This window comes from Martes martes, assembly GCF_963455335.1.
Source record: "Martes martes genome assembly, chromosome: 5".
Lineage (NCBI taxonomy): Eukaryota > Metazoa > Chordata > Mammalia > Carnivora > Mustelidae > Martes > Martes martes.
Window position 1 is genome coordinate 26,860,238 of NC_137892.1, and position 17,914 is coordinate 26,878,151.

The window sequence follows — 17,914 nt, forward strand, 5'->3', positions numbered from 1 at the left end:
GTGGGCCTGGATAATAATGTTAGATCCTGCGGTCATCTTCTTGTCACTAATCTGAGCTTTGCAGACTTTCTCTCCTTCACGCACCAGGTCCTACCCAAGCTCACCATTCCCAGTGAGAACCCAGATCAGGCCACCCCAGTCCCTTGTTATTCTTCAATCCATTTATACAACTCCTTTCAGATCTGCACGTCTTCAAAAGCATTTATGTTCTTCAAATATAATTACATGCCTTTCTTTCCCTTTTTGACTTTTGGAATGCATTTCTGTGCCTTATGTATTTGCTCCTAAGGCAACCAGTCCAGGAAATAACACGAAGTATTACAGCTATAATAATTACCGTTTTATTTATTCATCTCACGGTATACATGTTGCAAGCTCCGTTGTGTGTTAAGCCCTGGGTTGGGCACATCTTTGGAACTATGGGCCCTGCTGCCTATACCAAGTCAGCTCCCTACTAGAGATGAGTGATCATAAAATAGCACAATCTGTAAGCACACTAATTGGTTAAATCCTTAAAAAGTTAGAACCATCTGATCTCAGCAAAATCACAGCGATGTAACAGTCCAAAGACTGTGGAGTAATTATTTTCCAAGAGTTTAGAAGCATTTCCAGCCTAAATCTAGGTTTTTAGTGAAATCGATGTAGCAGACGGTCCTGACTATTCCACATGAGCCTTTGAAGAAAATCATTAATGTGTGATCTGATTAGCCAGTATCAGAATAATTTGATCATATCGGGCCACCATTCAGACAGTGCTCTTGTCTAAATTGTGTCACTATCCAGATGTATTTTAGAACCCTAAAATCATGGGAACGTAGAGTTGGAAGAAACTTGAGTAATCATCTATGTAAAAATTGTAACCAAATCACACACTCCTGGTTATGTGAAATGAAGCCAGTGCTCCTCAGTGGGTTAATGGTAGAAGGGAATTGTCAATTCAGGTTTCCCTACTGCTACTACATTGCCTTTCCTGATCACTTCATTTGGACTTCCTGTAACTCTATATAGGTTTTCACTTTGATGGGTAACGGCTCCCAGGGTTAAAGCTTATTTAGGTTAGTACCGAAGTAGAAGATGCAATCAGTCAGCTCCCCTAGCACCCTTGATCAGAGCTCCTAATTTCAGGAAAGCAAGTCAAGCCTGTTGGCTCTGGCAGCCTATTTGCAGTTCATTGGCCGTTCTCACTTGGCTCTTTGCCTCCGTCCAGAGTTCCAGGCTGGACTTTGTGATTTAAACAAGGTTAGTGGGCCGGAAGTTCAAATTAGCATTGGGGCATGGATATTGCTACACTCCTAAATCTCCATGCCAGTGTGACTGCTTCTGAATGGGGTCGGGGTGGTGGGGGGAACAGCAGTGACTTGCTGCCTATAGCACATGCAGAAGCTGGAGGTGGTTAAAGGAAAGTCCCAGAAGGAGAAGGTAAACAGAGGCACAAACAGTACGTTACTGTGACTGAGCCCCAGAGTCAAAGTCAGCTGAGCCTCATACTAGCTCTGTGTCTTATGTAAGCTGGTCAGCCTTCCATGACCTCCATTTTGTAACCTTTGGTAAACAGGAATAATGTCTACCTCATATGGTTTGTGAAGGCCGTCAAGTCTAATACTTTGGAAATGTTCAATCAGTTCTAGTAATGAATACTCATTTGAAAATGGTAATACTTGTTTTAGCAAGAAAGGGAGGATGGAGGATCTACCACTTACAACATTTAATTAATATGCTTTGCAACAAGCAGAAACACAAATATGCATGTATAAATATACAAATATATATATATGTGTGTGTGTATGAAAAATATATGTATATATAGTGAAATGTCTAGACCTCTTGCATTAATTAACTACTGTGGAGGCTTTCCTTTGCATGCCATAGACCATCTCCAGCTCTGTCCCCTTAAAACTGGGATCAGCAAGCCTCTTCTGTGAAGAGCCTCTTTTAGGCTCTGTGGGCTCAGAGTCCAAATCAAGAATGTAACATAGATGCTTCTATAACAAGCACAATTTCACAAATTTTACTGATGAAATTCAAAATATAATTGAGTACAAATTTTTGTAATATGGGTCTACTGATGAGAAGTTGAAATCTTTTTTTTTTTTTTTTTGGCGGTGGGGAGGGTGGGCAGAATCACATTTTCCGTAATCGTGGTTCAAAGTCATTGTTCCTTATGATCAAGGAGATTGCTTTCATTGGTAAAAACCATTCCTAGCTTATGGTCTGTACAGAAGCAGGTGGCAAGCTGGATTTGGCTCTCAGGCTGGATTTAGCTCACAGGCTGCAGCATGCTGACCCCCGTCTTAAATGAATAAGGAAACAAAAGAGCCATGAGAGATTCTGATCAAATTAAATGTTAGCAAGTGACAGTTTGAGTTGCCTCCGGCTAATTTTGAGTCATGAAGTGAGAAGTACAGCTGTAATAGTGTATGGACATAGTTAGATGTAGAACACAATTGGCAGCAAAACTTGGGACTGTGCCATAGGCTTCCTGGTTTCCGGAAGAAGGCTCTAGAATCTGAAACTGAGCATTCCTTCTCTTTCTTACATTTGCCTGAACTTTCTGCTAAGAGGGTAGGACTGGGTTGACACATACCTTCTCATATGTGTGTGTTCTCGGATGTTGGGGCCATTTTGACAGAAGGGAGAAAAAAGACATCAAAGGCAGCGCTGAGGGATGCTTGTTTTATTTTCTCGGTTAGAGGAACACAGTAGCCTAGAAGTGAAAACAGACAAGAATAAAAAATTGCCTTTCTCCTTTATGCCCAATGTGGAAACAATATGAAGAAATGAAGGGAAATCCACAGATGTTTCACAGAACCCTTTGTTAAATGATAAAAAAAAAAAAATCCAAATTCATTTACTTCATGAATATCATTTAAATAAAAATCAGGTAGGAAAGGATGCAGAAGCCTTAATGGGATGGAAACTGACCTCCTCCTGCCATGCCATGGTGAGCATCCTGGGTACCCGGCCAGGTGGAGTATCCCTTCCCTGCTGCCACTGTTGAAAATTCTGGAATTTAGGTGTAATGGAGAGGTGATGTCAGAAGAAAGAACCCAAATGTGACACCAGTAGGGACAAAAATACCCACAGCCTTTTGTACTAAATCAGCCCTGCGGAGAGCCAAAAGCATGATTTCAGAGAACGGTGGCTGAGGAGAGCCAGTTCCAGTGTGGTAGAGTTGATGTTGCTCTAGAATGACCTTCATGTCAGTGCCGCTGGGTGGTGATTGTAGCCACATCATTTTATGGGAATCAGGACATCCGCCATCTGTGACAACTTTGCCGTACTCAGGGGATGACGTAAAGAGCCTGAATTGTAAGCCCATGGAAAAGGAGAAAATGGGAAAACTGTGCAACCTCAGAGGAAATACAAAGAGTTCTTAAATCAGCTAGGAAATCTGGCTCAGTGGAGATACCAGGTCCAGAGATGACTTAGGCAAATTTCATTCAGGAAGGGCATGAGGCCATTTTCTTTCCTCAGAAGTGTGAGGGTGGCAGGAAAATGTTGGAGGCAGGCAGAGGCTGCCGTCCAGAAACAGTTGACAGGTCTTCCCTCCAACCTCCCACATACCGGATGACAATGGACATGCTCATGAGGAATACAGGAAAGTGGATAGTATTGATTTCCCCCAAAACCAGAAGAGTTCAGACATTCTTCTGAGGCTGGAAAAAGCCACAAAGCCTTGTGGAAAGAGGTAAGGTTGACCCTTACTTCTTGGGAAGGAACACATGGGACTCATGAGACTCATTTAAGTCATGGAACTCATTTCCCTGGATGGCGATCTAGCTTGAATAGAAATATCATCTTTCACATTATATATGTACGGAAATGATGCGTCATGAGGACATATCAGATGCTACCTTGTTTTCTAAAATAATCTGTCTCTGAGACAAACATCCTAATTTTTCTCTCTGAAATTGGCAAGCACAATAAGTGCTTAGCATCAAGTTATATAAGCAATATTTATCTCTCCGAATTAAGTGCAAAAATTCCTGTTGGGAGTTTATTGTCACAAAATACATCAACTTTCATGGTTTGAGAACTACTCCTGCTCAAGTCAGTTTGACGCGAGCGGAAGAAGACAGAGAAATATTCTTAAACATTCTCCTAAACATGAGAAGGGAGGAAAGGATAAACTTTCAGAGTGACTGTGAATCTCAAGCTTCAAGACCAAGGTATTTTTAACCCCTTTGTATTGGTTTGCACTAAAATAGAATAATTGTCAAAGGATCTAGTTACCATGGTGATACATCTTTTAAGAGCACATAACTAGATAAAAATCACTCCATTGTAATACCAGAAAATTGCACACAATATTACAGGCTTGCTTTCTTTTTGATATTAGCCTTTTAAACTAAATACAAATAATACAAAATTGAGTTTTATGTGCTTGGATGAAATGGGGGAAAGGAAGAATACATTATACATCATGATATATTTATTTTGTATTTTTAGGAAGCTTGCATTTCTTGAAATATTTTTTCCTGTCGTATATCAAGCGTGTGTGTGTGTGTGTGTGTGTGTTTATGTGTATATATACGTATATATATATATATTTTTTTCTTTTCTTAACTTAAATACTGCATGGAAAGCAGTTCACACAATGTCTGCTCTAGAGTGAGCCCTAGGTATCCGTGAACCAAGGTAATCGTCTGCCAGCTGCGTTTCCTTTTTCCTCTGACTTCTCCTGTCTGCCTTTTTTCCTTCCTTCACTTTCATTATGTCTCCCTGCACTTTCTTTTTTGTAATTCCTCTCTATTTCTTCATTCCGTTCTCCTTTGTGTTCTTTTTTTCCTTTTCCTCCCATTTTTCTTAACAAATAATAGTTTTTAAAATACTGAGTAGTGAGACCAGCAGAAGACTCGTTCCAGGATAACCCCATGGTAGCAAAACAGTGCGTGGTGGCAAGGTTGAGAAGCATTTGATTTTGGGTGAGGTGAGGTACAGGGGGTGTGGGAAATGGAGGGCAGAGTGGAATTTGAAAGTAGGGGAAAGGGACAACCTTAGAAGAAGAGGGATTTGAATAATGAGGAAGCGTCTCCTTGGCAGGACTCAGGATGGAAGTGTTTGTTTTCCCATCTGAGCCAGAGAACTTCGTAGAATCCATATACTAAAATAGTAGAAGGTTTTAGCAAACATTCTGCGCACTGAAATCTCAGTTAGAATTTTACCTACGTAATTCCATGCGGTGCATAGCTCGGTGCAAAGAAGGTAGATATAGACATACATTTGCTGAAAAATAATTGAAGGTTAACAGAAATAAACAGACAGCCTCCTCCTTCTACTCTATCACACATTCTCCTTGCTCAGCTCCATTTTTGCTGTATCCTCAGTATACTGGCTAGAATAATGAGGCTGTTTAAAAACTCAGAGTTCAAGTTTTCTATTCCCCTTTGAAGGAAGGAGAACTGTCAGGTAAGAACCTTCCTTGAATATAAGCACCTTTTCGTCTTGAGCGATGGTAGTTTGATGGCAAATGATAGGTTGGCATTATTTGATCTCAATTTTGTTACGGAAGTAGTTGTTTGAAGGGAGGGTTTTAGACCTTTAAGAGAATATTTTTAGGGGATTCCTTGGCCTCTTCCTCCACCTGCAAGACTCCAGGGAGCTTGGACCATTATGACCAAAACGCAGTAGGGGGGGACGGGTTGTAGTGAGTGAGGAGGCCTTGTATAGCAGACAGAGGTCTAGAAGAATGTGGCTGGTGTGAAGCTTTCCATTCATAGTATCAGTCATTCCCAAATACAGTAAACCAGTCACTGAACATGTGCACTTACTAGCAGGTCATTCCCGTATCTGCTTCACTTGAGTATTGTCCTCTATGAAGTAGTTTGCATCTTTTGATTTATGCCTTCTTGTTTGTATATTTATTCTGGCAGCTTGCCTAGTGCCTCTGTCTGAATAGTGCTTCAGAACTCTCTAAACTGACACTCATTTGGTAAAGAACCTAAGAGAATATAAAAAAAAAAAAATGGGGCACGTGGGTAGCTCAGTCAGTTAAGCATCTCCCTTCCACTCAGGTCCTGATCCTGGGGTCCTGGAAACGAGCCCCACATTGGTCTCCCTGCTTAGCAGGGGATATCTACTTCTCCTTCTCCCTCTGCTGCTCCCCCTGCTTGTGCTGTCAAATAAGTAAATAAAATATTTATTTTTTTAAAAGACTTATTCATTTATTTGACAGAGAGAGAGATCACAAGTAGGCAGAGACGCAGGCAGAGAGAGCGAGGGAAGCAGGCTCCCCGCTGAGCAAAGAGCCTGATGCGGGGCTCAATTCCAGGACCCTGAGATCATGATCTGAGCCAAAGTCAGAGGCTCAACCCACTGAGCCCCCCAGGTGCCCCATAAATAAAATCTTTAAAAAAGAAAAGTAGTATCTTCTGAGCATAATGCAAAATTATAAATACTCAATTATGCATACATATTTAAATACATAAATATGCTACAAATCATAATTAATTTACTGCTGTGACTGCTCAGCCATTGTACAGTAAGTTGATGAGACAATAATGTAAGAGTTGTTAACTGGCTTCTAATGAGTTGAAGACATCCATTGTCAACTTGTTAACAGTGAGCTAATTGAAGAGCTAATTATAAAAAAAAATCTATTAGAAGTTTCCTTTTTGAGTATCCTTGTGTTCTCTCATATTTTAAAAAAATAAGCATGGAATGAATTTTATATCAACAGAGATGATGAGAATAAAATTTATATGATTGTATAATATGGTCCCCAAGTCATAAAATCCTATTGGTTGGGATCCAGAAACACTGTCTTACCCAGTCTCCTCACTCTGGTCAAGATTACACACAAATCTCATTATGATTATGCAAATATGTCATTTTGGATAAAGATAATACACCATGGTTTGGAAATATTTTCTGTGTTTATTACTTACGTGTAAGTTCTTCATAAAATCTATCCACAATGCTTTTGAAGTACATTTTTGGCTTTTTATGGGTATAATAAAATGAATAAGGAGATTCTTTGTTAAATCTTATATGAGATAAGACTTTATAGGAATGGAAAATAATGGGGGTTTACTGTGGTACTGGGTACCATTCAAGGTATTGTGCCTCAAAGGTTAAAAACATAATATATAATATTACATTCAAGGAACTTAGAAGAAATATAACATATTCAGTGTTATCTTTCAAGAATATTAGCTTTTATTTTTTATAAGGAAATGTATATAGGCTTTTAGTAGAACTCTCATTTTCTGGGAGAATTAACTTTTAATTTTATAAGAATTTTTGGGACAAAAAAATCCATATACTAGAGAAAGGACACACAAGCAAAAACCCACTCCAGAGCCTATTCCCCAGGAAAAAAGTTATTGTATTTTGCAAACGTCATTCCCAAAACTTTTTCTGCATAAAAATAAAATTTCTAGAATGAGTGGGCTGGGGTAATGTCTCCCAAATGTTTTTGGTGTTTCCAGGTCATTCTAACTCAGAACGATGTACCTTAGGTCTCAGGCAGATGGTTCCTTTCCTGATTTTTTACTTACCTTCATCTTTAACTGTCTGCCTCAGGAGTCTTCTGCCACTGAACCTAGGGTCCTGGATAGAAGTCACTAGACTAATATGACCAAGTATTTCCTATTACTGCCCATTTTGAGTAACCTACTAGATTTCCATGCAGTAATCTTTACATATATTCCCCTCTTCCTCATGTATACAACCCAAGGCATCAAATCTAGGAATTCCAAAAACAACCTGATCATCTATAACCCTACTAAGTTTTCTCTTATTTTCAATTTAATTTAATTCAATAACTATTTATTGAGTGCCTGTCATGTGCTGGGCATTGTTGCAGAGATTCGGGTATATGTTAGTAAACGAAGCAAAGATCCTCACTCTGTTGGAGCTTAAGTTTTAAAAGGGGAGGTGGGCATTAAACACTAGACATAATAAATTAATAAGTTGTATAGTATATTAGAAAGTGATGAGTTCTGTGGAAAAAGAAAAAATCTACAGGTATAAAGGGGTTCTGGAGTGCCAGGATAGAGGTTGGGATAGGTTGCTATTTTGAATAGATTAGTTATTGTGAGGGTGTGATTGGAACAAAGTCTTTCGAGGGGGTAAAAGAATTGTCCATGTGAGTATCTATGGAAAAAAATATTTCAGCTGGAGTAGACAGCCAGGGCAGTTTCCAAAGCAGACCCATGCCTGGCTGGTACATTCAAGGAAGCATTTGTGGCTGGGACAGCGGGAGTAGAAGGACACTAGAAGGTAAAATCAGAAAGGCAATGAGAACCTGGCCATTGCGTATGGTCATCCATGTCTCTGAGTGAAATCAGGGACCAATGTGGACATTTGAGCAGAGGAGCACATAACCTGAATGATGTTTTTAAAGGATCGTCCTAATGTTTGTGTTGAGAATAGCCTGTAGAATGGTGTGGGCAGAAAGAGACAATTAGGCTGTTGCAGTAGTTTGGGTGACAGATGATGTTATTATGGCTTGGACCAACCAGGTGGCCGTGGAGGTAGTCAGAAGTGGTTAGATACTGGATATGGTTTGAAAGTAAAACTAACAAGGTGTTCTGGCAGATTGGACGTGAGTCATAATAGCAATACAGTAGTCGTAGATGAATTCAGGTTTGTTTGTTTGGCCAGGTTATTTGGGGTTACCTCCCCTGAGATGAGGAAGGCTTTGGAGAGAGAGAGGTGCGGAGAGATATCAGGAGTTCAGTTTTTTGACAGATGGAACTCAAGGTACTTATTAGAAATCCAGACAGATATTTAATAAACAATTGTATAAACTGTTTAGGAGTTTGTGCAAGGAGTCCAAACTGGAAATATAAATTTGGGTGCTGTTGGCAAACAGGTGGTAGTTAAAACCATGAAAACTGATGGAATCACTCAGTAAGTGACACAGAGAAGAGGGTCAAGGACTGAGGCCAGAGGCACTCAGCACTAGTTGTCTAATGCTGTTGTCTGTGTTTCTGATGTTTTTTAAGATTTTATTATTTATTTGACAGTCAGAGATCACAAGCAGGCAGAGAGGCAGGCAGAGAGAGAGGAGGAAGCAGGCTCCCTGCTGAGCAGAGAGCCCGATGTGGGGCTCAATCCCAGGACCCTGGGATTATGACCTGAGCCGAAGGCAGAGGCTTTAACCCACTGAGCCACCCAGGCGCCCCTCAGATTTTTTTTTAAATCGTATATTTGTATTCTTATCCATTAAACTCAAATATTCCTTCTTTGAGTACATATACATGTAAGATGTATAAATGTGCTATTCACAGCACCTAAAAGAAATGGTTAAGGTAAAGTCAAGCCCAGCTGTCATTGACTATTTTACCCTTAAAATAATCTATCATATCTTTTTAGTATATATCATTTTTTAGATGGAATTATGTATCTGACTCTCTGTACTTGAAATATATTATATCTCACCTCTGTTTCTCAGGTTTTTTTCCCCTATACACTAATACAAATGGTTCCATCATTCCGTTTTCAGTGAGTTGCCAAAGATTATCCTAAAATAGATCTTTTCAATCCTTGTATGTTTGTTGCTTTTATTTAATTAGATGTAAGCCCTAACTGGTCAAGTTAGAAAGGAGAGAAATATAGTTTTTATAAAACAAGCCATTATGAGCATGTATAGTATGAAAAATTCTTGCATGAAAAGTTTTGATTTTATTGGTAGTTGAACTCTTTTGTGGTTCTAGAAATAACCTTGTACATGAACCAAATTTTTTATCAGAATTTCATAGGGCATAATTATTTTTTTAAAAGATTTTATTTATTTATCTGACAGACAAGAGATCACAAGTAGGCAGAGAGGCAGGCAGAGGGAAAGGAAGGGAAGCAGGCTCCCCGCTGAGCAGAGAGCCCGATGTGGGGCTCAATCCCAGGACCCTGAGATCATGACCTGAGCCGAAGGCAGAGGCTTTAACCCACTGAGCCACCCAGGTGCCCCGGGCATAATTATTTTTAAAGGTTATATATTGTGTTGAGTAACAGCCATGGATATAAAGAATGTAATGAACCAGACTAATGAATTTGGAATTCAAAATGATTGTTTCTATTTATTTCGCATTGGATTTATTTTATTTGTGTGTCAGACACGTGGGTATACTTTATATCCATGTGTGTGTAATGTACATAGATAAAAGCTCCATGGAGTGCCATATCTGCTACTTTGTTCCTCTTTTCACAATCCACAGTAACATTGCAGATCTCTCTTTATAAGATGGTTGTGTAAAATCTTTTTTGTTTTGTTTTTTTTGTTTTTTTCTAAAAAGATTTTATTTATTCATGAGAGACAGAAAGAGGCAGAGGGAGAAGTAGGCTCCCCACTGAGCAGAGAGCCCGATGTTGGACTCCATCCCCAGACCCTGGGATCACGACCTGAGCCAAAGGCAGATGCTTAACCATCTGAGCCACCCAGGCACCCAAAACCTTTTTTGTTTTGAAAGATCTTCACAGAGAATTTACCCATCTGGTACTCAGAATTCTCATGTACCCAGATTCCCCAGTTCGTAACATTTTACCATACTTGCTTTATTATTCTCTTTCTCTTACCTTGTAAGTGTTTTCTGAAATCATTGAGAGTAATTTACATACATGGTGCCCCCTTATTTCTAAATATCTTGTGTCTATTTCCTATAAAACAAGGATGTTCACTTAAGTAACCATAGTACAGTTCTCAAGATGAAGAAATTAACACTTAACACATTGTGACTGTCTAGCCTATACCCTTTGTCACATTTCACCAATTGTCCCATGCTTTGTCTCTAACCATAATGGTCGTTTACTTTTATTAAGTGATGTACCGTTTACAAAATAGCACAGCATCCATGGCTGATGTTTAGTTATAAAGTTATGACAGCTGGGGGCAGATCTGGGGCTCATTCAGTTAAGCATCCAACTCTCGATTTAGGCTCAGGTCATGATCTCAGGGTTGTGAGACTGAGCTCCGTGCTGGGAGTGGGACCAGCTTAAAATTCTCTCTTTCCTTTTCCCTCTGCCCCTCCTCACCCCTCCCTCCCTCTCTAGGAAAAAAAAAAAAAAATGTGACAGTGGGCAAAAACAAATAACTTTGTGTGTCTGACCTTCTTGTATCAGGAAAGAATTTTGTTTGAATCTCCTTAGTGGCGTATTTAATGTCAATGATACCCTGATCTCATGAACACTGGTTGCGGTCCTCTCCTTTTTAGCAGCATACTATCACACATAATTTATATTATACAATGCACTTTACAAAGTCACTTTATTTTCCCAGTTAAATACCTGAGTTATTTTGTTCAGAGGGTTGTATGGATGAAACGTCTTCCTTTTTAGAAAAAAAAAAAATCCATAAATGAGTATACATATACATACATATACATTTGATTAGTTTGAACAAAGCACACATGGATCCGTGGAAAGAAACACGCTCTTTGAAAGGACGCGATTTTGATGTGTGCAAGGTGTTCATGTTTACATTTTTTTTAGATGAGCCTCTGCCCTTACTGGTCACTGATGAATTAAGTTATAATGCTAGGACTTGCTGTTGTTTGCCTCCTGTCAACCAAGATGATTGTCCTTATCTGTTAAGATTTAATTAGGTGATTGTGGTTTTCTACTTATGTTCCTTAACACCATAGTATACTTCAAGAAGAAATAATTATTTGGTTCAAATTTAATTTTAAGAAATTAATCACTTGAAAGCTCTAGGATAACACACATTTATTAATTAACAAATGTGAATGTGCCGGAGATCACCAAGGTGTTACTCATTTGTTTTACCAAATTGATTCTTGGAATAAAAATCTCCCTACCATCTCTGGGCATTTATTTGGCACTTCCAGAAAATGTATTCCTTACTAGAAGGGTCCAGTCTTATCCTGGGTTCACTTGCAATCATATCGAATTTCTCAAATTCTGTAGCATACACGTTGCATATCAGGCAAAACTCAGAGGCTGCTGTAGCAAGTATTATAGAAGCATTACCCATTCCATCCTAAAAACTCCATTTTATCCATGATATTTGTAGCTATTATTAAATTAGAAGGTCCCCTGACCTCACCCCAGCTGTTACTAGACAGAATGAGCTGAATTTGGCCAAGGTAAAGATCATAGTTACTTTCATTACTGATTCTTTAGCTATAGTTACGTGCCAAGTGGCTGCACTTAAAAACTCAGCCTGAAATAAATTGTTTTGGAACTTGTGTATGATTTTTAACCATAAATGGTTGCCTGTACATCTCAGAAGTTTTTTAAAAATGGTATTTTTAACATGCCATAATTTTGAAATCCACCTTAAAGCGTATTTCCTGCTCAACAAAGGAGATTAAGACTGCCTGAGTTGTCTGTTCATTGATTCCATCCATGTTGAATATTTACTATTTAGGAAATGCAAGAAAGAGATTATTAACGTTCCATTTCCAGTCAGAACAAGGAATTTCTGCTACCTCTCTTTGAAGCTACTGAATTAGTTTAATTGATGAATAGTCAGAGATGTAAGAGAAGTTCTTGAGAAAACATGGCAATTTCGGCCCTATTTCTATGTGAATTAGGATTTTGTCACCGCTCTGCAACTAAAATGAAATCCCCAAGTAATCTGTTTGTGAAAACAGCCATCATACATCAAACTCAACTGCAAGATTTTGCATTGTTAAATATACATCCCTTCCATTTACTGGGTATACATATGACAGTTTTGAACTTGCAAACATTAATATATACTATTAAAATGCCACTTCTAGTGGAGATTTAGTGGATTGAATAAAGTCTTCCACTGCTAAAAGTTTGATAACTGCTTAGTGATTTAAATTCATCAGGAAAAAAAAAAAAAAAAAAAAAGAAGAAGGTACAGATCCATAGGGTGCTTTTGAAAATAGAAAGGATCCTCAGCCTTTATTTTAATGGGTTACAACTGCAGATACAAAAGAAAATTGTCCTTGCTTCCAGACTTTTCTCAAAGCTCCCAAATAATCCCAGGTTCCTCTGAGAGCTCAGTCCTCCAGGTGACCTCACTATTCTATTCCCAGAGGTTCCAGCCATTCTTGGAGCTCTTTGAATTTGTACCACCTGCTTAGAGAGAAAGCCTTGGCTGCTGACTTAGCATTTATAATGCGAGTTTGTTCCCTGGAGGAAGATTGAGAAAAAGTGGGTGAAGTGAAATAGAGAGAAAGAAAACTGGTGTGAAAGAAAATGACTAAATCAGGAGCAGTTGACCCCAAGGGCAGGAGAGGCTTTTTTTCCCCCTGTACCTGGGCTCCCGAGAAAACAGGAAAGACCAGCTCAGTATGGTTTCTAATATTTTGTGCAATTTCTGGCAGGCAGCTTCTAGGCTCTTTCTACAACATGAAGAGAAGAACGTTGCAGGTTCTCATGAATATTTCCTATTGAAGGAAGAAAGGTTTCAAAAAATCATGATTTTGGTAAAACAAAGCCACTCCATGTGTTTTTACATAGTATCTTCTTTTTTCTGGCCCTTTCAACATATTCTACATCCAGCCAAATATTTAATTAAGATTATAATAATAACAAAAGAACCAAGAAACAAGAAACAATGACCACCTGTTATTCAAAGTGATTTCAATTTAGACTTTGCTTTGTGAATAACCATCTAAGACTTCTGTTTTCTCTGACAAAACTTTAGCTACTATTTGAGGGCAAAAAGAGCATTGTAAGACCTGAGATTCTTGTATCATTCATTGAGCATTGAAATGATCAGTTCACTATAATGTAATTGGGTGGTTAATTTTTTTTAACAACAATTAATATATCAGCTTCAGGCAGATGAATTCTCTAGAGTATTTTATTTTCGCTATTTCTTCCAAAAATTATTATGAAAAAAATTTACATATTTGAGAGTTTCTTTCTTTCTTTCTTTTCTTTCTTTCTTTCTTTTTCTTTCTTTTTTCTTTTTTGATGAGTGGCTAACATGTAGTAGTGAGAGAGTTGACTGGGTCACTTTCAGAGCTCTTTGTTGTTTTGAAATATCTCTTTGGTTGATATGGGATCAACCAAAGGGACAGGAATGCCTGTCCCTCCAAAAGTGGCTACTTGGACAGACACTCATAACTGTGTATAGCTGGCTGTGGTTTTTTTTGTTTGTTTGTTTTTTGTTTTTTTTTGTTTTTTGAAACCAGTTTCCATTTTGGTGAACCTAACAGGGTTTCATATTGTGATGGTTTCCTGGGCAGAGAAGACATTAATTAAAGTGTCGTTTTCTTGAATGAGCCAAGAATATTCACCCACTGTATTTTTTGCTTCTTTGAAGACTTCTCTTTAGGCCAAGACAGGAATTTTTTTTTTTTAAGATTATGTTTATTTATTTGAGAAAAAGAGACAAAAAGCACTAGTAGGGAGGAGAGGGAGAAGCAGACTCCCCACTGAGCAGGGAGCCCTATGTGGGACTTGATCCCAGCATCCTGGGATCATGACTTGAGCTGAAGGCAGATGCTTAACCAGCTGAGCCACCCACCCATGCCTGTCACTTTGCTTCTTAACACACTTTACAGAGTTGGGCTTGCCTTTTCCAGAAAATTCAGGTCTCTGAGGATCACAGTTGGATTTCGGTGTCAGTCCTGTTGGACCTCTGTGACCTGGCCCATGTCTTTGTCCAGGTTCACTGTGCCCCTTGTGCCCCCGGACAGCCAGTGTTCTGGTCATGGGAGCCTGTTTTCTGCCCCTTGAAATTGTCATGCCCCTTCTTGCCTTGGACCTTGGACGTACTGCTTGGACGTGGGGACTTGGACTTGGAATCCCTTCTTGGACAAGGTACTTGGACTCCCTTCTCCTTCCCCTCTGCTTTGGTATTCCCTCATTAACTCTTCTCTGTCCTTCAGAACTCAATTAATGAAATTCAGTCATTTGCAGACCCCAGGATAAATTAACACGCCTTGTTTGCTCCTTGTCACTACCCTGTACCACTATCCCTTTGTAACATTTCTCATAATATACCTCTAAGTTATTCATTGTGTTATCAGTGCTACATTGTCTCCCAGCCAGATGGGACATTCCTTCTGTGTAGGCATGTGCTACAGAGCCATAAACATAGGCATGTGTCCTGTCATCCAGACAAATGCAAATAGAATGTGATATAACTATACATTTATTTATTAATATATAGAGGGTGTCTTTTGAGGTCTTACAGTGGGCTGCTTTAGTATTTGAGACAGGGCAATAGTAGCTTGGTTTAGACACAGATGTAGCGATAGGTAACCTTTTTTTTTTTTTTTTTTTTTTTAAAGCCTGGAAATTTTCCTCTCCTTTCCCCTCTGCATCATTGCTCATCCTGTGCATAGGATTTTGTTGAACAGTGTAGACAACTGCACACTAGACTGCATTCTTCTCCTAAGAACTGACGGCAAGCAATTCCACAGTACCTTCTGCCACAGCAGATACGGGGCTTTGAGGCATCTCCTTAAGGGCATTCTCAGGTTCAAGTGCTGAGATACCCTCATGACCCCATCATTTTTTTTTTTTTTTGGTAATAAACATCTATCTTTGGTAATAATTGATCCAGACATGGGAGAGTTCCTTCCAAGATAAATGGGGTCACACAAATTTGAGGGCCGGGTGGGCTATTTTGGAAGGTGGACATTGTTCAACTTTAAAGGCATTTCCCCCAGGATGTCCCTGCCTCTTCCTGTTCTCCTGAACATTCCTTGAATCCATTGGCAAACCTCCCCCTACCCCTTCGTTCTTTTTTTTTTTTTTTTTGAAAAATTATACTCTTAAGTATTCATTAAAGCCAAAGAATAAAAATAAGCAATACGTCTTCTCAGGTCTATGCCATTAAAACCAAATCTAGGGGCACCTGGGTGGCTCCATGGGTTAAAGCCTCTGCCTTCGGCTCAGGTCATGATCCCAGGGTCCTGGGATCGAGCCCCGCATCCGGCTCTCTGCTCAGCAGGGAGCCTGCTTCCCCCCGCCCCCCCGCCTGCCTCTCTGCCTACTTGTGATCTCTGTCAAATAAATAAATAAAATCTTTTTTTAAAAAAATCTGGTATTTCTTCTCTCTAGGGTGTTACAGAGAATGTCTGAAAAGCACACCTCTTTATCAGTTAAAACCATTTTTTGTGTGTATTATATGTCTTAAGGTGGGCACTGTAGTTCAAGGTGGGAGTAACATTTGGGCCTGTTTAGAGCCATGACCTTGTTAGAAGGCTCGGGCCAGCCTGGTGCAAGGTTTTAAGTGGTGACAGTTACGCTGGAGTAGTTGTTTTTTGTTTTTTGTTTTTTGTTTTTCTGACAAAGGCATGTTTTCTTCAAGATAAATTTATCCTTTTCTGTGTTTACTGCTAAGGAATATGGCATTCTCATAACATCTTTATTCATGGTTTCTCAATATTTTTAAACAGAACTTTTATTTTAGAAGTCATTTTAGATTTACAAAGAAGTTGCAAATACTGCGCAGAGAGTTCCATAACCCTTCACCTAACTTCCCCCCCATGTTAACATCTTTCATCACCATGATATATTTGCCAAAATTGAGGAATTAACCTGGGTCATTTGTATTTTAGAATGTATGCTATACAGTCATTGACCCACACCTGTTACATTTCTTCAACTGATACACACTTGGATACTGTAGGTAAATAAGGGAATGGATGTGAACAAAATATGGTATGAATAGAATGTTGATTTCCAGTACTTTATTTCTACCAACATCTACATTATCTGTAGATCATTTACACATCACATAAGTATGGGACCCACGAAGGAGCATCCAGAGAAAAGTGAAAACTTAGATTGTGGAGCTCTTAACGCTGGGACATTTGGCATTATACTTGTTCTCTTTGGGTCTCGGTTTTCTCATCTGTGAAATGAAACATTTACAGTAAAGACCTCTAAGGCACATATCCAGATGGATAATTTTCTAATTATTTCTTTCATGATCAGATTCAGTCTAGACCCAGTGTCTGTCAGGCCATGGGAGGATCCAGGTCAAACTTTAACAGTCCCCGAACCTCTGTGATCATTGTCAGAGCACAAATGTAGACCAGTGGTGTCAAGTTCAAATGCCTGAAGTTGTCTGGCAAGTACAGAGCCAGAGGAGGAATGAGGAACCTTGATGACGTGGACAGCCCATGTCCTTTCTAGTGATGCAGTGAAGTCTCAGCTCCAGGGACTGTGTCCCAAAGGGACATTAGATCTTCTGATCTTTCAAAGGAACTTACACAAACAGCTTTTTACGTGAACTCTTGCAATCTCTAAATATTAGCAATGGATCCAATGTCCAGGAAACCACTCTGTGAACTAAATTAAATATTTAGTTGACTGATACTTACCAGTTTGTGATTTCTGTTCCATTTCATTGGCTTTCAAACACTTTGGCCCATTGCAGCAGTAAGAAATAAATGCCTTTTTCTTTTCTTTTTTCTTTTCTTTTTTTTTTTTTAAGATTTTACTTATTTATTTGACAGATGCACAGTGAGAGAGGGGATACAAGCAGGGGGAGTGGGAGAGAGAGAAGCAGATTCCCCACTGAGCAGGGAGCCCAATGTGGGGCTTGATCCCAGGACCCTGGGATCACGACTTGAGCCAAAGGCAGACGCTCAACGACTGAGCCACCCAGGCGCCCCAAGAAGTGCCTTTTTCATCACAACATAGTACACACGTATGTGTGTGATATCTGCATGTATGTGTATATATGAAACTGAAACAAAATTTAATTAATATATATGATACAATTGTGTTTTCTGTTTTACTCTGTATAGCATGTTTTCTATTCTGTTCTGTAATTTTATATTTCATTTCATGAAAAGAGCAGTCCCAATACAATTAACTCATTGTCACGACCCATCAGTGGACTGACTTCCTTGTCTGAAAAGTTTGGATAGCAGTACTATTTCCTACATGTGATTTTTTTCCACCTAGATCTCTGAGATCCGAAGTATCTCAGACATGATTTCCTCAACTTGATATCTTTAGGAACATTCCATAACCAACGTGAAAAATGTGTTGCCTATTGAGAATGTGG

The 17,914-nt window shown here is 39.1% G+C and overlaps 1 protein-coding gene across 4 annotated transcripts in view; it reads left to right on the forward strand.

The window, feature by feature from the left end:
- Positions 1-17,914, forward strand: part of PRR16 (proline rich 16) — a 191,029-nt gene that overhangs the window by 57,865 nt on the left and 115,250 nt on the right. The window contains exon 1 of one of the 4 annotated variants that reach the window (XM_080804870.1): positions 14,577-14,706. The exons of the other annotated variants lie outside the window; for them this stretch is intronic. The gene's annotated coding sequence lies outside the window, so the exon portion shown is untranslated. Of the gene's footprint in view, positions 1-14,576; positions 14,707-17,914 lie in introns of those variants that run through there. 4 annotated transcript variants of the gene reach the window in all.